Here is a 9,632-nt window from a genome sequence, read left to right as displayed (position 1 = left end):
AATCTTTGATCAATACACAATAATTAGTAACTAATTACTATTACTAACGTGACGCGTTGAATGGCAGATTACATTTTTTTTTACACTGTAGAAAAATAGCCAATTTAAAACAAAAGAGTGTTACAGTGATTGTAAACCATCACCTTGTAAAACAACCCAGTCTGTTTAAAATACAAAATGAAAAGCAAAACATTTATAGATATATAAAAACCTTATATACACTTTTTTTTTTAAATTCTTTTTATTAAGTTTTAACAATTACATAGAAATATACACTTTTTTAAAATCTTTTTTATAAGTGATCACATACCCTCTAAGCTCCTTATGCAGTTAAGAACAGGTGTGTTCTCCTGTTCAGTGTGGTCAGTTTTTTGTAAGGAAGGCAGAGGGAATAGCTGGAACATCATAATTTTTCATGTACATGGTACAGCAGGCACATATTAGGAATATGAAAAATTGGGTGTACATATTCTTTAATCCTGAACCATGAGTAAAGAGGGGAACTGGAAAATAAAAAGCAATTTCTAAAAAGATTTCAAATGACTGAAACTCCAAAAGCTGAACTCTAGGTAAAGATTTCATTGCAAAGCCCAGCTTGGACCAATGTAAGTATGCATATACAACAACTGTGGGACTACTGTGGAAGTGGAGAATCACTGTAGTAAATGACACTACAGTGAATGGCGCTGTATTCCCACTTGCTCGGCACAGGCTCCTTTTACAGCATTCCATGCACCTTTCTCAGTGAAAGTAATATGTATTGTGATTGGATAAGTTGGAGAATGTGACATCGCTGTTCTGCCTCTCCATCTCACCCAATCAAAGAAGTGAAGGTAAATCTTTCCAACATGAGAGAGAAAAACAAAAACAATTTGCTACCTAAAATAATTTAAAAAAATAGTTGTCTTTAGACAGCTATTTAAAACTTAATTGATTATAAATATGTTTTTAATGCTTTAAAGCTGAACTCCGGTATAAGCAAATATTGTATTCTGGCTGTGTATATTCTTACTTCTTATTTTTGTATGCTTTTTTTTGTATTTCTTCCAGATCTGTGCAGTAATCCAATGTTGCCTCTATTCAGGAACTTCCTATAAAAGGACCAGCCATTACTGCTCCCCCTTCTTGTGCAGGGTAAGTGGTCTTCTATCCACCCCACTTGTAGTTTTCTTTAATGATGTGGCAACCCTAAAAAAAGATCATTTTCCTTTAAAGCAGGTTAAACAGCATAGTGCTTATGCTGTCTAATCCGTCCCTTTCTATGCTATACTGTACCTGGTTGATCCTGCCTGTTCCTGTGTCTACATAGGGGAACTGACCATGGTAATCATGGCTGCTAATCCATGATGCCATGGTCAGTTTATGTGCCTCTGTCATCCTGCTGTGTTAGAGTCTCTCCTCTCTCCCCCCTCTCCTCCTCCCTCCTTACCTGTCAGCTCCTAGTGTGTGAGCCATCTCCTTCCCACCGCTTCTCAATTAGTAGCTGCCAGTAAAGTCAGAGAGTAGGATTACTGCCAGACCATCTGTTCTAATAAGGTATACTACACAGTGTAAATATATATTTTTTTTAATTGTGCTGCTAAATACCTTATTTCAGATCGTCACGTGACCTCCGGCTGCTCTCCTCCCCTGGTCTAAGGATTACAGTGGGAAGGGCTGAGCAGACAGCACAGTGATCACGTGACCTCCTAGCTGACTTCAGAGGGGAATCTCAGCCCCTCCCACTGTGGCCCTTAGATCTGGGGAGGAGAGCGGCAGAAAGTCACATGACCGCACAGAGGCTATCTGAAATAAGGTATTTAGCAGCATAATTAAAAAAAAAAACATTACACTGTGTAGTATACCTTATTGGAACAGAGTGGCTGGCAGTAATCCTACTCTCTGACTTTACAACCATGTTAAGTTTTGTGCAGCACAGTACTAATGTCAATGCTACTTTTATATAGCTGTGTTTGCAAAGGCTTTTGGTGCACACAAATATCATTTGGGGCTATAGAGGAATGTATTTAAATTATTTACTTGTGTTCAGAGTTCAAGTCACAGTCAAGGTCAGTGTTCAATGAAACATTTACACCAACGTAGGTCAGAGCATTACTGTTATGATTGCACATTGCAATTTTCTAGAGCTCCGCACCAAAGACATTTCCCTGGTGTTTTCTATACATCATGAAGATGCACAACAGGGCTAAAAAGTTTTCTGTCAGTTCAGCTCTTCCTCACTGAAATCAGACAGTCAGCTCTTGTTTCTATGGGAACAGATAGTTGCTATGAAGATGTGCTATGGGCACACAGTATACGTTCCTTCTCCATGAGCTGCATATGCACAAATCAACAGATGGGACCGGAGGCTAATATTGTACATCCACTTCTGTTTTAGCTGGTGTCAGATATTATGACTGATTCATTCTATACTTTCCAACAAAAGAACAGTAGGTTATTCAGGGAAAATCAAATGATGCAGCAACATGCTGAGCAAAATTCTAAAATAATCAAATGTATGTTAAACAAACATATTAGGCTGCGCAGTGAAAAAATAATGAGTCCGATTCATTGACACTGCAGAAAAGGAAAATTAGAGTTGCCTCAAATAACAGCTTGAGGTGATTGTAGACATACGGACAGTACTCAATTGTGTCTCTCAAAAAAACAGCTACCAGTTTCACCTTGCATTTTAAAAATTAAAGCCCCATTCCTGGACTAAGGTTAACTTTCATCACTAAATAGGTGCTCACAGTTGCAGATCCTGAAAGTGATTGCAAAGACTAATTTTTTTTTATATTAAAATAACAAACATGGTACACTTACCTCTTCTGTGCAGTGGTTTTGCACAGAGCAGCCTGGAACCTCCTTGAGCGCCTACACCCTCCCTCCTGTTGAGTGCCCCCACAACAAGCAGCTTGCTATGGGGGCACCCAAGCCGAGCTGCAGCTCTGTGTCTCCATTCAGACACAGAGCTGCCGTTTGGCCCCGCCCACTCTCTCTCCTGATTGGAGTTTGATTGACAGCAACGAGAGCCAATGGTGCCGCTGCTGTGTCTCAGCCAGTCAGGAGAGAGAATCCCGGATGGCTGAAGCACTCATGGACATCTCTGAATGGAGGTGGGCTTAGGGAGGTATTAGGGGGGCTGAGGGGGCTGCTACATGGAATGCATTAAGATAAAAAAAAACTTTACAACCCCTTGAGGAAAAGAGGAAGACAGCCACAAGTTGGCTAAATTATCATACACAACAAAACTGTCATTTTAGTCACAAAACAGACCCAAAAATAAATGCTAACAATTTTCCATGTACTGACCATTGCATATTAATTGATACCTAACTGCTTTACAAAGTGTCCCACATCCTCTTTTCTTTTATTTATTTATTTATTTATTTATTTATTTTTTTAGATTTTTTTTATAAACACATAAACATTCACACAAAAGACAAAAAAAGCATATCTCAAAGATTCGGATCAAGCCTAAAACAACAACAAAATAAAAACAAAAAGAAAGAATCTACCACTATAACGAACTGCAAACATCAAACATTGCAGATGGGACCTTTTATTTTATTTTTTCTTTATTCAGAATTTTTACAAAAGAAAACACAGAGATATAGTGTATACGTAGCAAATAACAACAGATACACAAGTGCCGATCTAGTAAGCAGGAGTCGTATGTCAGAATAAAATTACAACTAGATAGGACCTTTTTTGACAGCACCCCTATGTTTGAACTGGCCTATACCCTACTGAACTCATGTGGGCTAGCCATGGTGACAAAATTATTCGAACCTCTTGGATGAGTTTCTATGAAAGAAAATATGTCTCTCATAGGAAATGCACCTATTAAGATTAAGTATCCAATCAGATATGGTCGGGGGGTGTGGGGAAATCCACTTAAGGGCAATTTGTCTCCGAGCCACAAACAGCTCGTGTATAAAGGTAATCCACTTTGGTGCCTTAAGCAATGAACAGTCAACGTAGTCCAGCAAACATGTAAGAGGATCCGCTAGAATGTTCACATCTAAGATCCCATTGAGTGTGCCCACAACCTCTGCCGAATACCTCTGGAGTTTTGGACAGCGCCATAATAGGTGTATCAGGGACCCCAAATTACTACATCTAGGACTACCCGAATCGGCTCTTAAGCCAATAGCACACAGAAATTCCAGGGTTCTATACACCCTATGTGATAAAAAAAACTAGGTTAGCCTGTACGAAGGTGAAAGAGACACAAAAGGGGACAGATGGAATTTGTGGAAAGTGCTCTCTAATAGAGAAAAGTTTAATTAGGAGTTTTGTGGTTTTAAAGGCTCTGTAGCTCCCCCCCTCCCCATTACTTTCCATGAGGCTGATCTTGATCCAGCAATGTGCATAGTTCAGACACAGCAGCGGGGGCTTTTGACTCTCGCGCCTGTCAATCCCAGCCAGTGAGGAGGGGGGGGTGCGAGCCACGGCCTGTTTGTCCTTAGAAACACAGAGATGGCTCAGGAGCGAGCCTGCACAAATGCCCCCATAACAAAGGGCTTGCTATGGGGGTATCTGGCAGGGGGGAAGACCCAGGAGTGCTGGCTTGGGACCTGAAAAGATGAGGATCGGGGTAGGTAAGTATACAATCACTTTAATGTTTCAAAATGGCTGGTACTAAAATCACCTGAAAACCCCACAATATATTATTTATTTTCCTTTGTCCATTTTTAATGATCTATGATGTAAAATGTATTTTAAATATAAAATAAAAAAGTACTTTCCCCATAACAGGGCAAAGGAACGGGTTAACCTAAAACCCCTCACTGCTTTTCCTTATAATTCTCCTCAATTCTCGGTTTGGTTTGTTCGTCAGAGAAAAGTGAGGTACCTAGTACCCAGGTATGGGAAAATATGTGACTCTTTCTCCTTCTTCCCATAATGCAGCACTGGTCTGAGTGGCCAGTGAGTAGTCCCTAGCACTGCTATGTCTGTCCATTGGCTTGTGTTTGCTCCAACCATACTGAATTTTGAACTGTTCTACTTTGCTTTAGCAGTCAAACAGTTGTGGGGGTGGCTGGAAGGTAAATAAAAGCAACAGAAGATACCAGCCTGTTTAGGAACCTGTTACTTTGTCCTGTCCTGTAACCCCCAAAGGAGCTGATGGATGTTTGGGTGCTTTTCCTGTTGCTGACCATCTCCTAAATAGTACTACACTCTCCAGCACACTTTGAGGCAAAATAAAGCAGTTCTCAAGCTACTCACCCAGCAGGATAAAATAACAACACTTTCAATATGCAATGACAGTTCAAACAGTGGGTACTGATAACACAGATTGCAAGCCACATAACAACAGATTATGCACAGAGTATACCCAACAACATGGTTCAAGAAGGCAGAGTTCAGGTCTCTAAATATCTGGCCTAGTGAAGAGCTCTAATTGATGAGGAAATCATAGGGGCCTACTAAAGTGATTGTAAACAATCACCTTGTAAAACAACCCTTTCATTTTCAAATAGAAATAAAAGACAAAACATTTGTGTATCAATATAAACAAAAACATTATAAATACCTTATTTTCCCTTTTTTATAAATGATCGCATTCCCTCTGTTCTCAGCTGTATAAGAGCTGGGGGGGAGGAGAAGGTACAGCACTCTGAACTTCCCATTAAAAGCCAGTGCAGGGGGTTATCAGGAAAAGTCTGATCATTGGAGGAGAGTATGTTGAGTTCCCAGCATAGCTAGAGAAATGACAACTGATCTCCTGTTTAATGCGGTCAGTTTTTAATAGGAAAGCAGAGGGACTGGCAGGAACACCACTGAGGCAACAGTAGTAGTCCTGGATGCAGCAACAGCAACTCTAGATGCAGCAGCAGTAGTCCTAGATGCAGCAGCAGTAGTATGTGTCCTGCTCAATTAGGGTTGCAATAGGGCAGTCCTTCACTGGGTCAATATGCACAGATTACTAAAGGCAACCGGTGGCAGGTGGGCTGCCACACACAGCACAGACTGGGCAGAACAGATCCCAACACGGAACTGTCATGCAGTCCCCAGTGTCATTTTAAAGTGGCAGCTGGAAGGAGATACAATGAATAGGCTAGGCTATGGATAGCGATAAGTAAATCTCACCAACGATGCTGCATTTAGGGGATGCAAGTTTAGTCCAACGTGTGCTCTGATAGTTGGTTCCCTCTTTCAGTCTCTAAGTTGGACTCTGAGTTTCCAGGATGCACCTGTCTCTCTTCCTTAGACTGAAGAATGATGGGTGTTTTTGTTAAAGCTTAACAGTTTCTAGATTCTGCAAAAACAGTAAATGTACCACTGGCTCCATCTCGTAGTTAAACCTGATATTGCAGACAAACGACTTCATGAATATCCTGCTGGAGGCAGTACATAGGTAAAAAGAGCCAAAAAGATTGTAGTGAGCAGTGGCGGCTGGTGAATGAAAATTTGGGGGGGGTGGGAAAACCAACATCCCCCCCACGGGACCGCTGGTCGGCCGGCAATCAAGTCTACTATCCTCTCCCTCCTCCCCCTTCCTGGGACGGATGGCTGGCTGCCCAGCCAGACACCCAGCATCCTTACCAGCTCCTTCCCCGTGCGGCTGTGAGTCTCCTCTGGCCTCTGAGTTTCCAGAATGCACTTGTCTCTCTTCCTTAGACTGAAGAATGATGGGTATTTTTGTTAAAGCTTAACAGTTACTAGATTCTGCAAAAACAGTAAATGTACCACTGGCTCCATCTCGTGGTTAAACCTGATATTGCAGACAAACAACTTCATGAATATCCTGCTGGAGGCAGTACATAGATAAAAAGAGCCAAAAAGATTGTAGTGAGCAGTGGCGGCTGGTGAATGAAAATTTGGGGGGGGGGGCGGCAAAACCAACACCCCCCCTGGGGGACAGCCGGCCAGCCGGCAATCAAGTCTACCACCCTCTCTCTCCTCCCCCTTCCCGGGATGGACGGCTGGCTGCCAAGCCGGACACCCAGCATCCTTACCAGCTCCTTCCCCGAGTGGCTGTGAGTCTCCTCTGGCCGTACAACTCCTCCCTCTTCCTGGCCAATGGCCAGTAAAATTTCTTCTCTTTTTAGCCAATCAGGAAAGGGGTCTCACAACCCGCTTCTTGATTGGCTGGGAGGAAAATCATTGTGATAATAGTGAATATTAATTCACGCCCCGAGCCCACCCTTTTTTGAAGCTTATTAGAGCCTCTGTCTCTAATCATGTGCTTAAAAAAAAAGAAATCCCGTATTGGAATCCATGTGTCCAGGGCCCTGCATGTAAATTAGGAGGCCAGACACATGGATAGGGGGGGGGGGGGGTGACGCGCCTGCGCCCCAAATGGACGGGCTGCCACTGGTAGTGAGTATGTTCACAGTATTTAAACAATTTTACGAGGCTGCTTTTTTAACACACATAAAAGTAGCCATTTTTATATCATGAAATCACCATGAGAATATATTTCTTACAATGTAAAAAAACAAAAGAACAAAATTGTAGTGAGTACATGCGAACTTAATAAAATGAAATAAACATGACAGTGTATTTATTTTACTGAAACATTTAAAATATTGTAGTTAGTACCTGCACAATCTTTAAACACTTTCACTAGGCCGCTTTATCGACAGGACCCACAGCAGTCAGCTTTTAAAATGGAATTCTTGGCTATTATTAACTAGAGCTTGGTTATCAGCTGAAAGACTATTACCATGTGAAAGGAAGATGCTTATACTTAGAATTTCATTGGGGCATAGAACTTACAATGTCAGTGACAGGTACATGCAGTTGTTGATACCCACAATGGACACTCTTACCTAGGTGCACTCCTTCCCTCCTCAGTCACTGTGTCCATCACACTGATAGGCACTTGGTTAAGGAGTGTTGAGGGCAGACCCTGATGGGGAGCACTGTCAATCAAAAGTGGACTGGACGGGGAATTTGTCTCTCAATTCCCCATCATACATGACAGCTCCCCGCAAAGACATGCTTCACTCTGAGTACTGGCATGCTTCTGTATGTCAGCTCAGAGCTGGCCTTAAAGTTTAAAAAAAAAGAAAAACCTGCGAGCTGACAGCCCTTTATTGCAGAAGAGACATGCTTGTTGCTTTTGCAATAACAAACACCTACCTGCCTGCTCTCAATCTTCTATCAAATGTACACTGTGCTGCACATGCAAAGCTCAGCATGCATTCCTGGTACACTCTGGTTGTAACGCCCATGCACATGGGTGAGATTACATCATTCCCCCTCCAGCTAATCAAAGGGTCCAAACCCAGCACCCAGTTATAGCCGGGGAGAAGATGACATCGGTCAGTAAGGGATGTAACTGCCACATCGCTGAAAGGTGGAGGTGAGCATCTTTGAGAGTTTAGTCCCACTTTATTTGCCACAAGTTTCCAAGTCTGAGAGCTGATGGTGATTATTTGGGAATCTTTCGCTGCCATAGCAACATAGTTCTTAAAGAAGAGATAGTTAGAACTGCCCGCCTGTATTGGAAATGTCGCCAACACACTAGTGCAAATGCTTGTCTGAATTAGATGCAGGTAGTTCTGTAGGAAACCACGGCCAGAAATGTGTTTTCATAGCTTTACTGAACTCATAGAATTTCAGGTTTGGATGTTTTCAGCAATCACCATCAACATATAACTCTCGCTAGAATCACTCTTTGATCTTTCCATATTGTGGGATAGAACCGTACAACACAATGTGAGTGTGAAAACCCCCACATTTAGCCATTCTAAGCCACCTGACCACAGTTCAGAGCCCAGGAAGTGCATAGCTGGTAATTGATTACTAAAGTGACAAATGGTGGCATTAGTTTACCATTTTCTCGAACTGCAAAAAACTTGGTTTCAGGTAGACCTGAAACTGAAGCTCACCGTTAGTTGTATTCAGCCCTTCTGCACAGCTGGTGATTTTTATAACATCAAACAGTGTAATTTTTTTGGCTAAAAATTGAACACATAAAGACCTAATCTGTTACTGAAATACAGTGGAGCTGTATTTAAAAAATATATTTGGAGTTATAACTGATAACTGGTGCCCTGATTTAATACATTTCTAGTTTCATTGAACAGTGTGTTGTACAGACTGCATATAATACTATAGTGGAAGGTCAGAGTAAGACTAATTGAAATGTGTAATTATTGAATATAGAAACTGGGACAGCGGCCAGTGAGGAAGTATGTGCCAATCCCATTTTAATTACATTTGCCAATTTTGTTCTTTCCAATCTAATAATTGTATACTAGTGTTAAGATTGCGTAGCATGAGATACTTATCTCTCACTAGCACGTTTGTTGTTAAGGCTAGTGCTAGGCACAGCTAGTTGTAATCATTTTCTTCTCATCCATGATCATTTTTTATGATTTTTTTTTTTTTTACACAATCTGAGCGATGTATGTTTAGTTTCAAAATAATTTTTTGCATGTGTAGTCCATAATTATAGATGTACACGTATAGACAGGTGTAGTCCACATTCTCCACTACAGTTGGAGAGTAAAGGCCCGTACACACGTACCGATCGTCGGCATACAAACGTCGGTGGACGAAGGATCTGCCGATTGTACGCGTGTTAGTATGGTGCCTCCGACAGATGTCTGCGCACAATCCGCGGACAAAAGTCTTTCTTGCAAACATGAAAATATTTGTATGCCGACACCAGAACGGACGATTGTTCGCCT

Source organism: Pelophylax lessonae (assembly GCF_965119305.1).
Source record: "Pelophylax lessonae genome assembly, chromosome: 1".
Taxonomy (NCBI): domain Eukaryota; kingdom Metazoa; phylum Chordata; class Amphibia; order Anura; family Ranidae; genus Pelophylax; species Pelophylax lessonae.
The sequence above is the reverse complement of the archived record's forward strand: the minus strand, read 5'-3'. Positions refer to the sequence as shown.